The sequence below is a fragment of the Ursus arctos genome, unplaced genomic scaffold (genome assembly GCF_023065955.2).
Source record: "Ursus arctos isolate Adak ecotype North America unplaced genomic scaffold, UrsArc2.0 scaffold_1, whole genome shotgun sequence".
NCBI classification, from domain to species: domain Eukaryota; kingdom Metazoa; phylum Chordata; class Mammalia; order Carnivora; family Ursidae; genus Ursus; species Ursus arctos.
Window position 1 is genome coordinate 66,640,614 of NW_026622763.1, and position 10,464 is coordinate 66,651,077.

At 33.5% G+C, this 10,464-nt stretch overlaps 1 long non-coding RNA gene across 1 annotated transcript in view; it reads left to right on the forward strand.

Annotated features, from left to right (window-relative positions):
- LOC130541911 (uncharacterized) overlaps positions 1–9,450 on the forward strand; it is a 29,648-nt gene extending 20,198 nt beyond the window's left edge. Inside the window, exons 3-4 of the long non-coding RNA XR_008956008.1 lie at positions 5,869–5,891; positions 9,361–9,450. This is a non-coding gene — a long non-coding RNA (uncharacterized LOC130541911). The remainder of the gene's footprint in view (positions 1–5,868; positions 5,892–9,360) is intronic.
- The last annotated feature ends 1,014 nt before the right edge of the window (positions 9,451–10,464 follow it).

Consider the following 10,464-nt stretch of genomic DNA (forward strand, 5'->3'; position numbering starts at 1 on the left):
AATGAGAGTTTGACTTCTTCTTTGCTGATTTGGATGCCTTTTATTTCTTTTTGTTGTCTGATTGCTGAGGCTAGGACTTCCTGTACTATGGTGAAGAACAGTGGTGATAGTGGACATCCCTGCCATGTTCCTGACCTTAAGGGAAAAGCTCTCAGTTTTTCCCCATTGAGAATGATATTCACTGTGGGCATTTCTTAGATGGCTTTTATGATATTGAGGTATGTTCCCTCTACCCCCACACAGTGAAGAGTTTTAATCAAGAAAGAATGCTGTACTTTGTCAAATGCTTTTTCTGCATCTATTGAGAAGATCATATGGTTCTTGTCCTTTTATGAATGTAGTGTATTTTATATTTGATTTGCAGATGTTGAACTACCCTTTCAGCCCAGGAATAAATCCCACTTGGTTGTGGTGAATAATCCTTTTAATGTACCGTTGGATCCTATTGGCTAGTATCTTGGTGACAATATTTGCATCCATGTTCATCAGGGATATTGGTCTGTAATTCTTTTTGGTGGTGTCTTTGGTTTTGGTGATGCTGGCCTCATAGAGCGTTTGGAAATTTTCCTTCCATTTCTATTTTTTTTCTGAAAAATCTCCAGAAGAGTAGGTATTAATTCTTCTTTAAATGTTTGGTAGAATTCCTCTGGGAAGCTATCCATCCCTGGACTCTTGTTTGTTATAGATTTTTGATTATTGCTTCAATTTCCTTGCTGGTCATGTGTCTGTTAAGGTTTTCCATTTCTTCTTGTTTCAGTTTTGTAGTTTATACATCTCAATGAATACATCCATTTCTTCCAGATTGCCTAATTTGTTGCCATATAGTTGCTCATAATATGTTCTTATAATTGTATTTCTTCAGTGTTGATTGTGATCTCTCATCTTTCATGATTTTATTTATTTGGGTCCTTTCTCTTTTCTTTTTGATAAGTCTGACTAGGGGTTTATCAATCTTATAATTCTTTCAAAGAACCAGCTCTTAGTTTTATTGATCTGGTCTACTATTCTTTTGGTTTCTGTTTCATTGATTTCTGCTCTAACTTTATTATTTCTCTTCTGCTGGGTTTAGGCTTCATTTGCTGTTCTTTCTCCAGCTCTTTTAGGTGTAAGGAGAGCTTGTGTATTTGAGACTTTTCTATTTCTTGAAAAAGCCTTGTATTGCTATGTAGTTGCCTCTGAGGACCGCCTTTCCTGCATCCCAAAGGTTTTGAACAGTTGTGTTTTCATTTTCATTTGTTTCCATGAATTTTGTAAATTCTTTAATTTCCTGATTTACCCATTCATTGTTTAGTAGGATGCTCTTTAGCCTCCATGTATTTGAGTTCCTTCCAAATTTCCTCTTGTGATTGAGTTCATGTTTCAAAGATTGTGGTCTGAAAATATGCATGGAATAATCCCAATATGGTTGAGACCTAATTTGTGACCCAGGATGTGATCTGGAGAATGTTCCATGTGCACTAGAAAAGAATGTATATTCTGTTGCTTTGGGATAGAATGCTCTGTATATATCTGTGAAGTCCGTTTGGTCCAGTGTGTCATTCAAGGCCCTTGCTTCCTTGTTGATCTTTTGCTTAGATGATCGTCCATTGCTGTGAGTAAGGTGTTAAAGTCACCTACTATTATTGTATTATTATCAATGTGTTTCTTTAATTGTTATTATTTGTTTTATATAATTGGCTGCTCCCAAGTTAGGAGCATAAATATTTATAATTGTTAGATCTTCTTGTTGGATAGACCCCTTTCAGTATGATATAGTTTTCCTTTTCTTCCCTTACTACAGTCTTTGGTTTAAAATCTACTTTGTCTGATGTAAGGATTGCTACCCCAGCTTTCTTTTGATGTCCATTAGCATAATGAATGGTTTTCCACCCCCTCACTTTCAATCTGGAGGTGCCTTTGGGCCTAAAATGAGTCTCTTATAGACAGTGTATTTATAGGTCTTGCTTTTTTATCCAGTCTGGTACCCTTTGTCTTTTGACTGGGGGCATTTAGCCCATTTATATTCAGAGTAACTATTGAAAGATATGAATTTAGTGCCATTGTATTCCCTGTAAAGTCACTGTTTCTGTTTCTGTATATTGTCTCTCTTCCTTTCTGGTCTGTGTTACTTTTGGACTCTCTCTTCACTTAAAGGATCCCTTTTAATATTTTTTGAAGGGCTGGTTTAGTGATCACAAAGTCTTTTAGTTCCTGTTTGTCCTGGAAGCTTTTTAGCTCTTTCATTTTGAATGACAGCCTGGCTGGATAAAGTTTCTTGGCTGCATATTTTTCTTAATTAATACCCTGAATATATCATGCTAGTCCTTTCTGGCCTGCCAGGTCTCTGTAGCTAGGTCTGCTGCCAGTCTAATGTTTCTATCCTTGTGGGTTAAGGACTTCTTGTCCCAAGCTGCTTTCAGGATTTTCTCTTTGTCTCTGAGATTTGCAAGTTTCACTATTATATGTTGAGGTGTTGACCTATTGTTGTTGATTTTAAAGGGGGTTCTCTGTGCCTCCTGGACTTGAATGCCTGTTTCCTTCCCCAGATAAGGGAAGTTCTCCACTGTAATTTGCTCCAATATACCTTCTGCCCCCCTCTCTCCTCTTCTTCCTGGATCCCAATTATTTTAATATTGTTACACTTACAGTATCACTTATCTCTCAAATTCTCCCCTCTTGATCCAGTAGTTGTTTTTTCTCTTTTTCTCAGCTTCTTTATTCTCCATCATTTTGTCTTCTATATTGCTGTTTCTCTCTTCTGCCTTATTTATCCTAGCAGAGCTCCATTTTTTATTGTATCTCATTTATAGCCTTTTTGATTTCAATTTGATTAGATTTTAGTTCTTTTATTTCTCCAGAAAGGGATTCTCTAGTGTCCTCTATGCTTTTTTCAACCCCAGCTAGTATCTTTATAATCATTATTCTGAACTCTAGTTCTGACATCTTACTAATGTTCATATTGATTAAGTCCCTGGCAGTCAGTACTGCTCTTGTTCTCTTTTTTGAGGTGAGTTTTTCCATCTTGTCATTCTGTCCAGAGTAGAACAGATGAACAGTGAACAAAATACTAAAATGGCAACAGTGACCCCAAAGAAGTATACACTAAACAAATCAGAAGAGACCTGAAACCAAAAAAAAAAAAAAAAAAAGAGAGAGAGAGAGAGAGAAAGAGAGAATATAACCAGACAGGTGAACAGAACGGAGCGATACACTGGATCCTGTGTGTATTTTGGTCATTTTGTTAGAAAACTATATCCCAAAATTGTAAAGAAAGAAAAACTTATATGTTTACAAAAATAAAATTAAATACAACGAATGGATAGAGTGTAACTGTAAAGATGAAAATTAAAAAAGACTTAAAAAAAGTTGATAAAATAAGAAATTGGTTGAAAAGGAAAGAGAAAAAAAATTAAATTGAAAGGCTAAAGAATCATAAGAAAACAACCATGAATTCTATATCCTATTTTCCCCTAGTGCTGGAGTTTTGTAGTTCTGTGTGATTGGTAAACTTGGTCTTAGTTGGATATTCTTGTTAATCTTCTGTAGGAGGGGTGCTGATGCTCAGGTCTCTGCCCCAGGTGGAATTGCACTGCCCTTGTCAGGGGGCCAGTCTAAGTGGCTCTGGATTGCTCTATGTGGGTTTTTTTCCCTGAAGGCTTTCCGTGCCTCTTTAAAGCATGAGAATGAAAATAGTAGCCTCCCAATCTCCAGCCCCAGAGCTGAAAGCTCATGCCCCCCACTCCTCAGTGTGCCCTCAGAGCAAAGCAGTCAATCACTCCTGTCTCCCTGGTCTCTGTCCACACTCTGTGCTCACCCAGTCTGTGACTGACCATTTCTATCTCAGGCATGCAATCCCGCTTTGAGTATCCAAAGGCTGCAGACTCCTGAGGCGCACAACCTCACCATTCCTCCCAGAGGAGGGAGGGGAAGTCTCACTGTGGTCTTGCTGCTTGCTTGGCCCCTGCTTGGACAGCGCAGTTGCCCAACTGTTCTGTGGTTTGTGCTTTATGGCAACACTGAGCTGAAAGCCCACTTGGGCTCAGTGATTGCAGCCAGCTTCCCCCCTCTGATGCCTGGGAACTCTGCCACACTCAGGCATTCCCATTCTTTCTCTGACTCCCAGGATCCTGAGACCACACTGTCCCACCTAGGATTCCACCCTGTTTCACCACTAGGCAGGGACGTCCCTCACTGGAGCAGACTTCTAAAAGTTCTGATTTTGCACTCCACTGCTATATCACTTTCCAGTAGCTGGCTTATGAAAGCTCCCTCCTCCACAGTTTATCTTCCAATATATCACCTTGGATTCACTTCTCTGCACCTCCTACCTTGCAGAAAGTAATCACTTTTCTATTTGTAGAATTACAGCAGTTCTTTTCTTAGATCCCTGGTTGAGTTCACATGTGTTCAGAATGATTTGATAGCTATCTAACTGAATTCCTTGGACCAGACAAAATTAAGGTCTCCTACTCCACCATCTTGGAAAGTCCTCCTAAAATATATTCTTGACTGTAATTTTTTTTAACAAAATTAGTCAGCATCTCTCTTCCCCCTGAATAAGACAAATTTAACTTTACCCATGGAGCTCCCAAGGCAATTTCTTGTTAAAATTACCTAGAATTTGTTTCAGTATTTTAACAGAAAATATAGAAATGTTATGTCAATTGTTAACCAAGATCGTACCAGTTTCTGTGTTTACCATTGATTCTCACAACTGTCTTTTTCTCTCTGAATTTTTTCTCAATTTTTTGTTTTTTTTTTTTCTTGGAATTTGATTATCTTGATTCAAATTTGAATCTGCAAAAATAGACAACAATAGCAAGTATAGAAGGAGTGGTAAGGCCAAGTAATAGTTATATAGTTTCAGTAAATAAGATAGTATATTAATAACATGGGATTAAGCAGATATCAGTGGAATGAAATTGGTGACTCAAATTTAACCTGTAAGAATGAAAAAGCAAGTGCTATAAATCATTGGTCAAGTAATGAATTATTCAGAACCATATTCAGGCATTACATTATTTATTTGGACCAAAACAAAAAAGAACTTAGAATCCTATCTCATACTATGTTTCAAAGTAAGTTGGAGGTGTATTAAATACATATATATATATATATAATACATATATATATAATACATATATATATATAATGTCAAACTAGAACTAAACTAGTAGAAAATAAAAATGCCTATCAAACTTCTCAGAGCATTTTTTAAGTATAGGAGTTATTGGTTGAAATGGATAGGTAATATATAATTGTACCTTTAAAATCAAAGGATATATGAATGTGAAAATGTTTTGAAAAACATAAAGCTTTAGAGATTCAGATTATTTATGGGTTGTAGGTAGTGTATATAGTGGTTATAGATAAAACTTTGAAAGCAAATATTACAGTTACCTGTTCTGCAAAATCAGAGTGCCATCCCCATTAACTAACATACAGTGCAAAATCTGTTCAATAAATGTTCACTGACTACATTTTGAATGAGTCTGTCTGATGCAGTTTCCTCATCGGTAAGGTGACTATGTATTGTCGTTTTCCTAGAACAGTCATGATTTACACCTGTCCTCCTAGCATAATTATTAATAACACCTTTATTCTCAGAAATGTACCAATTTTATCAGTAAATCTCATGGTCATCTTATTTATAAAATCTGGAAAATGCCAGTCTTGTAGAGATGATTTAAACATACAAATAATCCATGTAAAGAGTTATATATACAGTACTTAGCACATGTAGTAGGTGTTCAGTAATGGTAGCTACCATAAGGAAGAGCTTAGATTGCTTGTATAAATATTGATATTTTTCTTTCAGTTTTTAAAATTGAACCTATTATCTGACAATGTTTAGTATCATTTGATATCTGAATTATCTTTTTTTCTTAGGCAAAGAAGTTAATACTGACATGGTAAGCTATAATATGTATGAACAAAAAAATTACCAATATTGATGGTTATTACTATGTTTTCTATGTACCTCAAATGCTTTATGAATAACTACTGATTTCGGTGGTGATAGTTACAAAAATTTTGCTTTTAGAATTCTGTTAATGGTGTTTTCTCAAGTATAAAAATGGTCTCTATAACACAGGTCCAATGTCTAGAATAAATACGTTTTGCTTTAGCTCTATGCTTGAATTAGCCCCCATGAATATATTATTCTGAAAATAGACTTATTCTGAATTTGGCTTTATGGTCCAAATTTTATTCATTTAAGAATTTATCGTTTGAAATGGATCGGGTATTTGCCTTTGACTTATGAAATTTCGCTAAATAAATTAATATACAAATGAAAGATATTTTAATGACTTTAGAACAAACATTAAAAGCACTGTGCATAAAAGTTATGTTAATTTATAATATCTACTTTTTATATAAAAATGTCTGAGAACAAGAGAGTGTTTTTAGGAACTAATATAACAAGGTTAAAGGTAATAGTTGTAGCCTTATATCAGCACTGGTTGCAGTGTCTTTATCATTTTTTGTTTTGGCTTCGTCATATCACAAGTCTTGATTCACAGTATTATTACACTCATCTGAATACTCCTGACAGTGGACCTGGGCTGGCCAGTCTGAATTTAAGCCAGCAGCTCCATACCAAATTATATTTTCCTAAATTGTACTGTCGTAAGAATTTGGAATGTATGCAGAGATGACCAAACAAAGTTTACTCCAAGGTTTGTGTTTGTTCTCTCTCCCCGTCTCTCTCAATCTCTCTCTTAATCTTTCTCCATTAACACCCAAACTAATACATTGATGATCTTCTAGTTTATGTAAACATGTCATATATAAGATCTGAGTTTGTATTTTTTTTTTTTAAAGATTTTATTTATTTATTTGACAGAGATAGAGAACAGCCAGTGAGAGAGGGAGCACAAGCAGGGGGAGTGGGAGAGGAAGAAGCAGGCTCATAGTGGAGGAGCCTGATGTGGGGCTTGATCCCATAACGCCGGGATCACGCCCTGAGCCGAAGGCAGACGCTTAACGACTGAGCCACCCAGGCGCCCCCTGAGTTTGTATTTTTAATTGATTTTTTTAAAACTTGGAAATATTCAAACCACACAGTCACAGAACAATTTGAAAATCCCCTTTGATTTTTAACAGGTAGTAGTTTGACCTATTCTGATACTATGTACATAACAATGAAATTCCTGTTCTTTAAAATTCACTTATTTACTACTTAAAATAGTTTTCTATGCTTAATTAATATGCATTAGTAGTATGGATTAATATGTCTTAGTAGTCTGTATTTATGAGTATCTTGTTTTATTCAATTGTAACAATTGAAGCATAATCAATTTTCCTTTACTGTTAATCAGTATTTAAGTTAATCAGTATTGAAATCAGAAACTAAATTGCTAATATGGTAGCATAAGTTTTCAGTGAAAACAAAGACACAGCTTTTGTTTTGGGGGTGTAAAATGGTGATATGTAACATATGTAACTTTTTAAAAGGTATTTATAAACACTATTTTGTAATTTTTTTTTCACTAAAGATTGGAGGTAATCTGATATAAACTATACATACCTTGATCTCTTTCCTCTTTAAGCACTGTTCACATCTCAAGCAAAGGAAAGGCAGAATTCATTCCATGGATTTAAGTCAAGCTTCTAATATACCTTTTCTAAATGAAGTCTCCTATGTATTATTCTACATGGAGTTACATATTGATGCAAACTTTTATTTGAATTTTTGAAAAACAATGAGCAGGAAGAAGAATTTTACTTCATCTGAAGAAATATTGCATATTAGAAGGTGGAAGGAAAGCACACTATTTAGACTTAATCATTAATGCTCTCAGAACTTACCAGATGTATAGCTACATCATGCTTGTAGGAATTACATTCAATACAGTTTTTTAAATGAAATTTTATAGAACAAAGCTGAGCTTTGCTAGTCTTAACATACCATTTTATTAAAATCCACTTGAACATAGGACTCTATGTATTTGTTACTAGTTTTGGAGGAAATATATCAGTTTTTAAGATTGATCTATGAGATACATGCTGTAAGATTATTGAATTACAAAAGAAGTTTAGAGAATTTATTGATTTCTTACATCCTAAAAATTTCAAACCACAGCTGTAACTCATTACTTGATTGTTAGATGAAGTGCAGTGGCTATTCAAGTGCTGTGTAATGTAAAACCCTATGCCAGTATCTCATGATTCTAACCATACTTATATATACTAGAAAAAGAGTCAAGAGTTTAATATAGAAATTTGACTAAATTTGTACAATATGGATTTTTAAAATTCAGTAGTTTTTCATTGTTAGAAACTCATCCTGTAATTCCTTTAAAGGCTGCTTTTTTTTAAGGCATTAAACTGTCATCCCTACCATCTTTAATGAATTACAAGTCAATTTGTCTCTAGGTTACTATTTTGTCATATTTTTCCCTGAAGTAATGGAATTAACTGCTGTAGCAAGTGTTTTAAAATCTCAGTTTTCTAAGGGAGGCTCTATTTTCCTTTCTACTCCTAGTTTTTCTTTTTTATCTACCTCAACTGTTTCTTTTAATAATACAAATTGGTTGATCCATCATTCCTTATGAACACAAAACAATGCAAAATAAATATGTAATTACTAGAATGTAGGTATATATATGTATATAAACAATTAAATATAATCTTGTATGGGAAAGGAATTTAAAAATCCTTTAAGGTGTGCATTGTACTTTTGTACTTGATAAGCACAGCATGTGCTTCCATGCAATTCCAAGTAATAAACCCCTTTCTGGATAATTAAATATGATAAAGATTAAGATAGCTTGGATAAATCATTATATGTAGTAATTAAATTTATGAAGACTGCGAGCCTTATGAAATCTATATAAACAATTCACAAATTTCATTATCATATGATTTGGATTACTGACTATATACTTTGACTTATTTTATAAATCAGAAAATCCCATGATTATCTTTCTAGGTAACATAATTTTACCACATTATAGGCAGAGTTAAACTTTATTAGATTTCACAGTAAAACTGATGTTTTTCTTTATTCTTTTGATGTAAAATTTTGCTTCCCGTGTTTCTTTTCAAAGCTTAAGAAGCAAACTAATAGAGTTTTCATTGATCATAACATGTTTCCAGAAGGACCAGAAAAGCTGTTGTAACTAAATGACCTGAGGACACTTTACTGCAAAGCTGTAGAGTATTTTATTTGAATTTGTACCTGAGCTAATAAGGAAAAGGAACTATTGGGGGAAGATGTGAATGCTTTATATAATTTTAATTAAAATATGTATGTTTTATGTTTTTCCTCGGATGGTATATCTTAAAATATAGACATAGTTTCAAGGACTCTACGTATTTTTAAATATTAGTGAACCTCTTTTTCTAAAGCTAATTTAACAAATGTCTTTATTTTAGGAAAAGAAAAGAAAGAGACTGGAACGCTTTGGACTGCTTTGATATTCTACCTTAATGTTTCCTCTCCAAGTTTTATATATTAAAGTAAATATAATGGCCAAATTAAAATATTTCAGTGTTCTTTCTTATCACTAATATATTAATATTTTCATTGACATTGATTTTGTAATTGTCTCATAATGTATTTATAAAATTTAAAAAGTAGCTATCCAGGTTTATTAAATTACTAAAATGGAGTTCTTCTACTTAGGATATTTTAAGTTGATTGTGGTATATTTTGTTTTAAAAACAAGCAAACAAAAAAAGTGTAAACTATATAGTTATGTTTATGGAATTCAAAAATTTTGGTTACTTTGACATGCTTTAGGTGAGTGATCATTGAGAATTTATTATAAAAATATTGAATTTCCTTATGGTGGCCTTGGATTAAATACATACAGCTACAGATTAGCTGGAATGCTTGTCAAGATAAATTACAAGCTCAAGCTTCATTATCATTTGTAGTTTAAACGCAACAAATCTGAGACAGTGTTACTTCATAATTTTGATGCTCTTTGCAGTAAATTTGATATAGAACAGTTGCTAAAGAAACCCTGTTCAAATGTGTGACCATTTTTATGGAAAACATCTGGGGTAATTATAATTAGTTCAGGATGTGTACTGTTTAAAAACAATCCTGAATTCATGGAGAAAGAAGCTATCTTTTCCTCAATGACTAGAATAATCCAAGTTAGTATAAAAATTCTTTAAGTTATTGGTAGCTGTGCTTAGAGTATAATTTTAGAGTATTCCAAAAGGAAATGAGGAGTAACTTTTATGTAAAATGCCAAATTGGCACTTTACACCTGTTAGTGTGTTTCGTTTAGAACAGCTGTGTCTTTTATTATCAGTAAACAGATGCAGAAAGTAATGGAATGTTTTAAAGCAATATGTTAATCCTGTCTTCCACTACTGAACTGTCTCACAATATAGTGATTAAATATTGACTGTGCAGCTGTTACTTACAATTATAGAATTTCTTAGTTAATTTCCCCTTCCCAGGCCCAAATGATATCTAATTTCTAATCTTAAAGTTTTCATAATATCGTTTGTTTATTACAATTT